General features: G+C 48.7%; 1 protein-coding gene across 1 annotated transcript in view; it reads right to left on the bottom strand.

Moving 5' to 3' along the window:
- TMCO6 (transmembrane and coiled-coil domains 6) overlaps positions 1–11680 on the bottom strand; it is a 99199-nt gene extending 87519 nt beyond the window's left edge. Inside the window, exon 1 of the mRNA XM_075601957.1 lies at positions 11657–11680. The gene's annotated coding sequence lies outside the window, so the exon portion shown is untranslated. The remainder of the gene's footprint in view (positions 1–11656) is intronic.
- Between the last annotated feature and the right edge of the window lie 741 nt (positions 11681–12421).

Below are 12421 nucleotides of genomic sequence, written 5' to 3'. Positions count from 1 at the left end.
TGCTCTTCCAGAGTCCTTCCGAAGACGATGATATCATCCAGGTACACCAGACACTCCCGGGGATTCATGTCCCCGATAGTCTTTCCATCAACCTTTGGAACGTAGCAGGCGCCCCACATATACCTTGGGGCATACGGGTGAATTGATAGAATCCCAGGGGGCAGACGAAAGCTGTTTTCTCCTGGTCTTCTGCAGTCATGGGCACCTGATAGTACCCTGATCGGAGATCGAGCACGCTAAACCAGTGACTTCCATTCAAAGCATTCAGGATCTCTTCGATGCGCGGAAGGTTGTATTGATCCGGGATCGTGCGATTGTTCAGTGTTCGATAGTCGATACACAGTCGTACGGACCCGTTCTTTTTCCGCACCACCACTATGGGCGACGCGTAAGGTCCTCGTGATTCCGTCACAATCCCAGCGGTTTCCATGTCTTGTATGGCGTTCCTCACATCGTCCACATCCCGAGGGGCGATGCGACGAGAACGTTCCCGAAACGGAGTGGCATCACTCATCCGAATGGTATGTTGGGCACTGCAGCTGCACCCCACATCCATCTCGCTCGTGGAGAACACATGTCGTCGTTGCAGCAGCTGGGTGGTCAACCGTTCCTTCCACTCTGTGGACAGTGTTGACTCGCCGAAGTTGAAGTCCAGATCGACTACCCACTCATGCGCGGCCGCCGCCTTCACCTGAGGCGTGGCTCCCACCGGGCTGACCGGGTATATGCATCCCAACTTCTGGTCGACATCAAACTCCATCGGAAAGGGGGAGAGATTCTGCACATACACGTGGGTTCGAATGGGGATCTTAGCCGTCCATTCCCTCACTTCGGGTAGTACTCTATACCCTCGCTGAACCTCTTCTTCAGGCTCACTCTCCAGCGAGAACAGTTGGTCGCTCTTGTCTCGGTCGGGATAACAACACCAGACGGCCATCTTTTGCACTCCCCCTGGTAATATGGTCGTCAGTCCTCGTTGACGATTGTAGAGGTCCCCATGACGCTCCAAGGCATATACCCGGTGGCACTCTTCTCGTAAGATGGGGTCTAGGAGCGAATCGGCCAGCGGCAACTTGTTGGTCTCTTTCAAGTAGGCTCGGATTATAGCTTGTACTATGTCCGCATTGGTTCCCAAGATGATTGGGTACTTGCAATGGTCTTGGGGCTCCGGGCATACCATGGCCGCTACCTGCATGGGGTGCTTCTTGCCGGTGTTCAGTTGGAGTATGTCCAGCTGGACCCTTACAATCCCATCGATGGGGTAGTCTTCATTACTTAACCCCCTAACCTTCATATGTTTGGCCGGCCTTAGTGGGCAGTGTTGAAGGTGCTGATCATAGAACTTGCGATATATTATGGTTACTTGTGACCCTGTGTCCAATAGGGCCGAGGCGTATATCCCTTCTAGTACCACGGGCACGATGGCCGCAGGGCCCACTTGACTGCAAGCTTCACCGGGTGAGGCATCATCACTGGGGCCAGCGTCAGAAGGGGCATCCGGGGTTCCAGAATGAGGGAGTTCGGGGTCAGCTTCTGCCATCGGTACACTGCAGACCATAGATCTGGCTGATTTCCCTCTATCGGAAGGGTGTTCCTCAGGATGAACTTCTTTTTCTGGGCAGTTATGGAGTACGTGACCCTTCTTACCGCAGTTATAGCATACAACCGGGCGGCTTTCCGGGCGACTCGTGGATGGGGAAGGTGGTCGGTCGGGGGGTCTTGGTTTGTACCCCTTGGACAAGGCAGCAGACTCTTCCTTCTTTTCCGTAGAGCCCTTTCCTTTGGATACAGAGGGGCTCTTAGGTGTAGCGGTGGAGTGTAGCATAACATGAGCCTCCTGTAGTTTCACTTGCCGCAGCAACTCGGTGAACTTGTAGGGGCCCCCGTCCATTATCTTGCTGCGGAGCATGTTGGCTATGGGGTGAGTGGGGCTTGATCCCTGCAGATACTGCTTATGGAGAGCTTCATCCATCCCCGAGGCGGAGACCAGCTTACGATTGAGTAGGATCCCGAGGACCAGCTGTAGGCGGTGGATAAAAGCCGACAAGTCTTCCCCTTCCTTCTGATAAAGATGGAAGTACTTTGTCCAGAGCGCTCCTTCGTCTTCGGCTAGCCCGTATGCTTCTAACAGAAATGCCACCATTTCCAACGCTGTCAACTCTGGGTGTTGGTCCCTGTGGATGGTCAACATAGTAGACGCAGGGGGTCTGAGGCATTCCATGATGCGCTGCCGCTTAACCGTATCAGTGCACGACCATTCCTCTACTACTTTTACGGCATTCTCCCTCCAAAGTTCTATCCCTTCCTCTCCCTGGGGTATTGGAAGTATTCCAGAGAAGGCCTTAAGCTTCCGGTAGCTTTGAGATTGGGAGGCCACAGTGAGGGCTTCTACGAATTGGGGTAACGTCACCCCCATTATGGAACCTTCGTTCGTTGCTCTCTCCCTGATAGGCCGGGAGTTTACCTCGCGGGGTATGGTGTCGGGTGGAGAGGGGGGGCAATCAGCCCAACTACTGGCTTCCGGGAGGGCGCTTGGGGTAAAGGAGACTTTGGGTTGGGGACGGTGAACCCGGTTTGGGGTACTGGACACGGGGGTACGGGGTGTCCAGGTACTGGTGAACGGTTCGTCTGGATCTTGAGGAGGGGCTCTGAGCGAGAACATTTCCCGTATTACTGGCAAGTCCGAGTATATAAGGGGGTATCCTTCTGGTGGGCACTCGGGGGCTACTAGAATATTCGGGGCCGCTTCAGGGCCTATGGCCCGACGGTGAATAGTAGGGCACTCAAATCATAAGTAGAGTCGAACACCCTGCCACGGTACCATACTCTATCTTGCCCTAAGAGCTTGCTCAGAGAGTTCCGGATGTCAGTTTCCGCTACTAACGCCGGGACGTTCCCTACGGCGACAACGTGTCTAGGTGGTTCACGGACGGTGGTGGCCCACGCGTGGACCTCTTGACGGGAGGGAATTACCATGATGCTGATCTGTTTTGAATAGGGCACCCCAGGTCTAAGCTCTCAGCAGCGCCTCCAAAATGTAACGGGGTTTCCCCCACCCAATCGCAGATCACACGGTGTGGGGGCAGGAAACATACATGGTTACTAATTGTGGTGCATAACCTGTTGGCTCACAGGAGGGCTGAGCTTCCGCCACGGGGAACCTGGGGTAATATTACTGTGGACAACTTACGTATAACGATGCAGCGCCTCCACCTGCGATGGCTCCCACCAGAGGGGGAGTAGTTCCTCGCAGGACAATCAATACTCACACACAAAATATATATATATGGGACTTTACTTATTCCGCAACACAACATATAACCACAACAGTTTGCATAACCTGTGTCCCTTCCTGGAGGAGACACTTACTGCGCCATGCAGGACGCTTACGCTAATTTGCACCACGGCGGGCGCTAACACTTCTAGGCGTCACGGCGGACGCTACCACCTCTAGGCGTCACGGCGGACGCTACCACCTCTAGGCGTCACGGCGGACGCTACCACCTCTAGGCGTCACAGCGGACGCTACCTCCCAAAGAGTGATCCCACCCTGTGTCCAGTAACCCCAACCCAATGTCTCGCACTTCCAAGTCATATACCAATGTGTGTGTGTGACTGCGCAGCCACTATGTCTGGTGATAGGCCTTGTTGGTGCACGTGAGTTGTGGGTTACCTGCCCGGGCTCCAGCCACGGGTGCCGCTATATCACTGGGGTTGGATCCACCGGGATATCCTCCTACGCGTGGGGTGAATTCCAGCGCGGATAATATCACCGTACAGCTCCGCACCGTCTCTACCTTAGTTAGGGTCTGTCTGCTGCCAGTAGGCCGCAGTCACGCTAGCTGGGCCTCCGTGGAGATAGTCCAGCTCCCTCTTAGCAATCCGAGCAATGTCCGTGATACACTCCTAGCAAATATATAATGGGGCAGGGTCCCTAACCTAGGGCCTGTCCCTACAATACTCAGCTAAGATGACTCAGGGCTATCTGGGGCCTAGGGGATTTGCTGGCCTAGTGCAGAGAGTCACAGACCCCTGCACCCTACCTCCTTCCCCTAGCTGCTCCAGTCACCAACTGCTTTTCTCTGTCTGCTTTGTGCTGCCAGACTCACAGCTCTGCATCAGACTACCGCAACAATGTTGCAGACCTCCAGGTGCCTCTTACTGACAGAGGCAGCACAGCAACAGGAACTCACTCTAACAACTCAGCAACAACTAACAACGCGCGCTTGCATACCAGAAGGAGGGGGTGAGTGCGCAAGGGGGGCTAGCATGTCAAGGGGGACCTGGCTACATTACTATAAGAAAAACATCAGTGCAAGCGCGATGCATATAATAATGTGCACCTCTGGGCATTGGGTTTTCTCCCATTTGCGTCAAAATGAGCCGGTGTGAACGCAGCATAAATCTCCCTGTTTATCAATCTGCAGCAGATTAAAGCAGCAGTTCAAGCAATATCCTACGTGTGTGTTTTTTTTAATAAATCACTTCTGTACTATGAGAAAATCCTTGTAGCATTTAAAAAAAAAATGTTTCTAATGTAGGAAGCATTTCCAAAGTGACAGCCCCCTTCCCCTTCTGATAGGCGCTGGCTCTTGAGCCCCACCCTCTCTCTAGCAGTGCACCTATTGTATCTAGTAACCGCCCAGTCAATCATATGCCAGGACTGCATTGCCCACAATGCTGTGCAAGAACTGAATTAAATAACCCGGAGCAAGCGATCGATTACAGGAGAACGGATCGATCTGCAGCTTGGCTAATCACTTGTCAATGTGCAGATTGTATTGATGCACATATTGAATGGGAATATATATATTTTTTAAAACGGCAGCTTGAACTGCAGTTTTAAGAAATGTGAATTATACATTTGTTACATATAATGCAGCTCAGAGCAGAAAATTGTGCAAGTGTTCTCAATGTATGCAAGCACTGATAAACAGCTCTTAGCATCTTTGTCCTTGTTTGACTCTTACATGCTGTCAGTGTGCATAATGTATCTCTACTATAAAAGAATACAGCAGCTGACACTCAGCCTCAGCAGCCTCCATGTCTGGGAGACAATGTGGTGGGGACTTCAGCTGCCGACAGCTCCAGCTGCCGACAGCTCCAGCCACAGTCAGCTCCAACTGCCGTGAGCTTCAGCCACCGACAGCTTTAGTCGACGACAGCTCCAACCGATTGTGGGGAATGTGGGTGCAGAGCTTCCTATTTTTTTAAAGTTCTTTGCGGGCCAAACAAAACAAGTCTGTGGCCCTTGGCCACCAGTTTGCGACCTCTGCTTTAAATAGTACAGCTTCATGTCAGCATGCAAACAAATGAAACAGGCCTATTCCTTTTTAAGGGATAACACACTTCCCACTCCCTATCTGCAGGGCTGGGAGGCTAGGCCTCTAACCCCAAAGTCAACCTCTGACCCTAAAGTCAAAAGAGATACCTGTAAGTAGGGGCTCTTTCTAGAAGTCCGGGTCTGGGTTTGTGGGGGTCACCCTCTGGTGTGTTCCAGGGTGCACTGTGTCCTGGAAAAGAGGGTCTGGTTCCCTGGGATCTCTCTCTGGCAGCACACCCTTCTTCAGCGCTAGAGAGATCTCTTTCCTTGGGATCTCTCTGTCAGCACAGTCCCTCTGTGCTAGAGATCCCATGCAGTTTACGCAGCACACTTTTAAACCTGCTTTATGAACCAGGTTGAGACTGGCTAATTGACTCTAGCTGAAATTAACCAGCTCCTGCTGGACTCATCAGCTATAGATAGGTTTTATGTGTGCTGCCTTTTTAAACCAGGAAAGGCCCTGTCACATTGAGATACTTATGATCGTTACCCATAGTAAGGTATAAAGGGACAATTTCTTGCATAGAGTTAGTAATGCCCCATATTGCATGGGCCTCATCAGGAATACACTGCTACAGAAAGGAGCCCAAGGATCAGTATAATAAGGGTTAAGCCTATCCTTCCGTGAGGCTCATCTGAGCACTAGACCCCTGAGCTACCCTGTTCTTACATGCCCGGTAGCCCCTTGCATCACATGTAAAATGTACGCTTTATTCCTGTGTGTAAAATGTATTGGACTGCGAGCACCAGGGAAGGACTACGGCTTGCTGATGCCCCGCGCGTGCGTGCGCGAGAGGAAGCACGGGGTAAGCGCCTGTCAGTAATCCTCACACACTCGGTCTTTCACTGTCTGTCTCTCTCACTCTCTGTGCCTCCATCTCTATGTCTCTCTCTGTGTCTATCTGTGCCTATCTCTGTCTGTCTCACTTGGTTTGAGCTTCCTGCCACAAGCTGTCTTCTTCAGGCCCCCAAGATGGAGTTTCCTCCGTTTTACCCTCCTACCTCATACATCCAACTTCTGATTGGCTCGCTAAGTGGGCAGGCCTGATTATAAGGCAAGTATGTACGTTTCAACTTGACTTTATTGAAAACAAATGTTGCCTTATATTTGGGCAAAACCCGTATATCAGAGAGCTCTGGACAGTCCCTACCCCAACGGACTGTGAAAACAAACCCTGGGTAAGACTTCAACTTCTTAGCCAGCTAGGTTTTCCCCCGTATGTCCCTGTTTTAGTGAGTATAGCTTTGATCTGTGTTTTTGTGTTGTGCTTGCTGGCTACGGCTGGAATAAAAACGCTTTACAGTATTGAACTACTGTCTGGTGTCTTGATCCCAGGATTAAGTTCTAGTCTTCCGTGACATACAAGAGACAGGGGGTGCCCAATGCTGCATCCAATTGACAAAACCTATAAAGTAAAATACTTCAATAATAATAATTGGTTATTATTATTATTGAAGTATTTTACTTTATATGTTTTGTCAATTGGATGCAGCATTGGGCACCCCCTGTCTCTTGTTATATACAATTGCCACGCTCAGTAGCTCTCTGGTTGACATAAATATATATTCACTTTGTGGTGGGTGTGGGAGTTTGAGCTTGCTGGGAATCTGTGTTAATCTTCCGTGACATACAGCAGGGGTGAGCAAACCTTTTAGGCTGAGCCCCCCTTTATATCATGATATTTGTCGCCCCCCCCCCCTGCATTATGTAATCAAAATCACATGGAAAAAACAACTTTATTAAACGGGCGTCAACACCTGAGAAGGAAGGACGCCAGTGCCGTGTTTCTCATCATCCGGGGATCCAACCCAGAAGTCCGGGAGCTTCACAGAGAGATGCAGAGGAGAAGACTGGTGAGAATGCTGTCAACCCCGGATCTCTGCCCAAACTGTGTTGATTCATGCTTTTAAATGATTGACACCATGTCCTGTCTCTCAAAGACTGCTAAGGGGTTACATGGCCAACACCATTGCCACTGATTTGGGACACGCTTAAAAGAATGTGAAATATGTGAGTATATACCCGTAGAACTTATGCTCATTCACAATTCTGCCACCAGACATATTGCATTATTGTGTGTTCTTTATATCTTTTCGGTATATATATCTGTGCTCCTAATGACCTGCAAATCTACAAAACGGGATTGAAAAAGCAATCCATTGAGGTTTTAGAACAGTTTTTTTTATAGTTTATATACATTTGGTTTGCACTGTTTCACACATTTTCACGTTGGATTCATTTTACCGCACCTGTAATTCACTATACTGTACATGTTAGATATGACCTGGAGTAAAACTACAGATTCACAAGTCATTAGAAATTTTACCTGAAATACTGTAGGTCCATTGGACTTTATTTTACACCCTAATTGTAGGATTTTCACTTGCACTTTAAATTTAAGTGCCACACTTTATTCTCCTTATAGGGAGACGGTGGTGACTGTTGATGAGTTACATTAGAGTTGAATGTACCAGTTAATTTCACACAGCATACCTTCTCTCAATTAGCAGCAGTGCCTCCTGTGTGGCTGAAGTGGATCGCAGTGAAGCAGGGTGCTGCCAGAGCAAGAGCAACAGCAGGAGCAGGAGCGCTTTTGTAGTGCAGACACTGGAAGCAAAGACTTCCATATACCACTGGCTCATTCTCCCCCCCCCTTGCTGTTTTGCTTTCCATTCCCCTCCCCTGCCATCCTGCATCCCCCGCTCTCCTCGCTCCTCCCCTCCTCCTTCTTTCTGACAGTTCTCATCGGACTCTGTCCAGCTTTGCTCTGGCTGCTTTGCTTTGGTCTGGCTTTGCTCTGCTTTTTCTTCAACTGCCGCCATCCTTTTGCCGCCCACGCTGACCATAATGATCTGCCACCTGCCATCGTGATTTGCGGTTCCACTGCCCGCCATCATGTTTCGCCGTTACGCCGCCCGCACCCACCATTACTATCTGCCGTTCCACCACAGGTGCCCACCATGATATTCCACTGCTGCCCCCAGTCTGCACCGGCCCTGCGCCCCCCTTAATAAATCTCGCGCCCTCCAGTTTGCGCACCCCTGATTACAGTATTGTATTGTATTGTATTGTATGTCTTTATTTATATAGTGCCATTAATGTACATAGCGCTTCACAGTAGTAATACATGTGGTAATCGAATAAATAACAGATAATATAAATAACAGATCATGGGAATAAGTGCTTTAGACAAACATAACATTAAGGAAGAGGAGTCCCTGCCCCGAGGAGCTTACAATCTAATTGGTAGGTAGGGAGAACGTACAGAGACAGTAGGAGGGAGTTCTGGTAAGTGCGTCTGCAGGGGGCCAAGCTTTATGTGCCATGTGTTCAGAATGTTCACAGTGCTATTCGTATGCTTCTTTAAGCAAGTGTGTCTTAAGGTGGGTCTTAAAGGTGGATAGAGAGGGTGCTAGTCGGGTACTGAGGGGAAGGGCATTCCAGAGGTGTGGGGCAGTCAGTGAAAAAGGTTTAAGGCGGGAGAGGGCTTTAGATAAAAAATGGGGTAGAAAGAAGACATCCTTGAGCAGAACGCAAGAGTCGGGGTGGTGCATAGCGAGAAATTAGGGCCGAGATGTAAGGAGGGGCAGAAGAGTGTAAAGCTTTAAAAGTGAGGAGAAGAATGGAGTGTGAGATGCGGGATTTGATTGGAAGCCAGGAGAGGGATTTCAGGAGGGGAGATGCTGAGACAGATCTAGGAAAGAGTAGAGTGATTCTGGCAGCAGCATTTAGGATAGATTGTAGGGGAGACAGTGAGAGGCAGGAAGGCCGGACAGCAGGAGGTTACAGTAATCAAGACGGGAGAGAATGAGGGCCTGAGTCAGAGTTTTAGCAGTCGAGCAACAGAGGAAAGGGCGTATCTTTGTTATATTGCGGAGGAAAAAGCGACAAGTTTTAGAAATGTTTTGAATGTGAGGGGCGAATGTGAGAGAGGAGTCGAGTGTGACACCTAGGCAGCGTGCTTGGGCTACTGGGTGGATGATCGTAGTTCCAACAGTAATGTGGAAGGAGGTAGTAGGGCCAGGTTTGGGAGGAAGTATGAGGAGCTCTGTTTTAGCCATGTTGAGTTTAAGGCGACGGAGGGCCATCCAGGATGATATAGCAGAGAGACATTCAGAAACTTTGGTCTGTATAGCAGGTGTAAGGTCAGGTGTTGAAAAGTATATTTGTGTGTCGTCAGCATAGAGGTGATATTTAAACCCAAAAGATGTTATTAGGTCACCTAGAGAGAGTGTATACAGAGAAAAGAGAAGAGGTCCCAGGACAGAGCCCTGGGGTACCCCCACAGAGAGATCAATAGAGGAGGAGGTGTTAGCAGAAGAGACACTGAAAGTACGATGGGAGAGGTAGTATGGAGAATGTGAAGGAGAAGAGGGTGGTCCTCGGTGTCACTTATACTAAGTATACACAGTATACTTCAGGCTGCTGAATTAGTAACCTGCTACTATGTACTGCATACTTTGTCCATACCTATTTGATCAGGATTGCACTAGGAACCATCTGGTTGGACTGTCCAAACAAAGTCCAGAGTTACTATGCTGAACATGTATAACGTAAAGGGGGGTTAGGCTGCACTCCACAAAATAAATAAATTAAACATACAGTTTACCGGTGCTGCTGGTTCAAGGAAGTACCTGCCAGGCAATTTCCAAATTATACTCAGGAAAGAAGGATCCAGCGCTCCACGGTTTTCTAAATAAAGTAAATTTATTGTGCCACACAACGTTTTGACCAATAGGTCTTTCTCAAGTGACTAGGCATCTAGTCACTTGAGAAAGACCTATTGGTCGAAACGTTGTGTGGCACAATAAATTTACTTTATTTAGAAAACCGTGGAGCTCTGGATCCTTCTTTCCTGAACATGTATAATGAGCATGCTTCTTCCTTTTCAATAGTGAGAACAATGTTGGATTCTTACTACTGGCGCATACTTTATGGACACGTTTCTAACTGAAAACAAAGGTGACAGGACACATCTTAATACACTTAGCTGTGCCCACAAACCTATTTACAGGACTCACAGTGAGGACTCCAGTCTGAACTCTGAAGAAACAGTTTCTAGAACATTGGATGGAGCTATATATACCCTTCTATCTCCCTATAGGGACATCACTGGTCACAAGACATACGAGGGAGTAGCAAACCCTTTTGCCATCCTACATCACATGGTGGGAAGCGGAAATATCAGAGTAAGCCCACCCAGTTAATCCATTAAGGTAATTAACCCCTTATAAATGATGACCTCTATGAATGTCCATGTTAAATTGTCCCTCTGTAGCCTTAAATGAAAGGCGGCTGCATCCAACACAATTAATATCCAAGTTGTCAAAGCTACAATGAGATGCTCTTCCTCATTATACAATGCAGTTTTCATCTATTTAATTATGTTTCAGAGGTAAAAAATAAACTTGGAAAAAAGAAATAGACATGATTGCATCATGTCAACTGCGTCTTCTACAATTGGGTCAAATGCATAAACCCTCCTTCTCCCTGAGTGGCCACTAATGCATTGCTGAAAGCAAAGGGTTAAGGAACAATGGAGATCGGATACTTTTACTCAAAGCGACATACCAGCCTTGTATTTATTTACCAAGCAGCCAAGGGAGGGAAAGGGAACAAAAATAAGAAAATGACACTTCATTGATAATACATTGGCGGATTGCTGTGACCCTTACTTTCGCCTGAATCAATCCTCTGTCCTTTGATAAGGCACACGTTTAGCATGGAAGATGTCAGGAGAATGGTCACTGCCATTTGATTGAGTGTTTTTGCTAACAAAATTCATCATCTTGCAGATATATACAAAGCCCTAGACCTGTGGAATTCTCATAGATACTCAGACTTTTAGCATCAGTAGGCATATAGACTTCAGTGGAGTCTCACTGTACATAACTTTTCCATTAAAATAAAAATTCTATTTTTTTCAGTCCTAACACCTCACGAGTCACAAATTTAGACAACAAGCACCCATGAAAGTTAACTTGCCTAATTAACTTTTGGAATATTCGCACCACAAGGGCTACACGGATACAGTACAACGTTTGAGATCACTGAACACATTGGCTTTGGTTCCCATGGGCCTTTAATAGCAACGTGACATCACATGACCTTGCGGCGTCATTTGATGTTGTGTTTCCAAGGCGACGCGTGTGAGAAGCCGCCGGAGCCAAGGTAAGTTAGGTTTACAGAGGATATGGAGACAAAAAAAACAGCGCACAACGCAAATAGTGAAGTATGAAAGTAACAAGTGTATATTAAAATAGGGGATAAATATTCTGCGTACATCAAGATATTAGGACATAAACATTGAGTGTGTTAAACACACAAGTTACCACTCGGCAGCCGCTCATACAGGAGTCAGGAGTATGTTTCCCTTGGCAGGCGTCTGGGACAGCAGCTGCGATGCTTTTCCTTCCTAGGAACACCTCTGCATTCGGTCACCGTCTCTGTGGGAAACTCCCCTCTGGTCAGCTGGGCTCTAGACGGATCGAGCAATCTGCAGCCTGCAGACGCACTGGGAGGGTCCCCAGATTAATCAGTGAGGACCTGGGTGGTTCACAGAGCTCTCTGTTTAGTGCAGCCACAAGCAGGGGTGAACTGGCTGGCTGGGAATGAAACTCCAGTATGTCGCGCTGTTGCTCCGTTGCGGGACGCTGCGGAGTGACGTCACAGTAGCGATTTCAAAAGTACACAGCAAAAGCGGAATAAAGTCTCTAAAGTGCCCAAATTACACACATTGGATAGAGCAGCAATAAAATACTTGGACCAATTACATCCTACATGTTTCGTAGTCACAACTACTTCATCAGGTTTACAGAGGCCCTGCAGCTCCTCCGGCACTTAATTTAAGTGCCTTCGGGAAGCGCAGGGCCTCGGTAACCCCTGCGTCCCCCCCCCGCACTCAGTCTGGCCCCTCCCACTTTGCACACCCCCCGCACTCAGGCTCGCACCCCCCAGTTTGCGCACACCCCGCACTCAGTCTCGCGCCCCCCAGTTTGCACACCCCCCGCACTCAGTCTCGCACCCCCCAGTTTGCGCACCCCCGCACTCAGTCTCGCGCCTCCCAGTTTGCGCACCCCCCGCACTCAGTCTCACGC

The sequence above is a fragment of the Ascaphus truei genome, chromosome 5, assembly GCF_040206685.1.
Source record: "Ascaphus truei isolate aAscTru1 chromosome 5, aAscTru1.hap1, whole genome shotgun sequence".
Lineage (NCBI taxonomy): Eukaryota > Metazoa > Chordata > Amphibia > Anura > Ascaphidae > Ascaphus > Ascaphus truei.
This window is presented reverse-complemented; position numbering and strand designations above follow the sequence as displayed.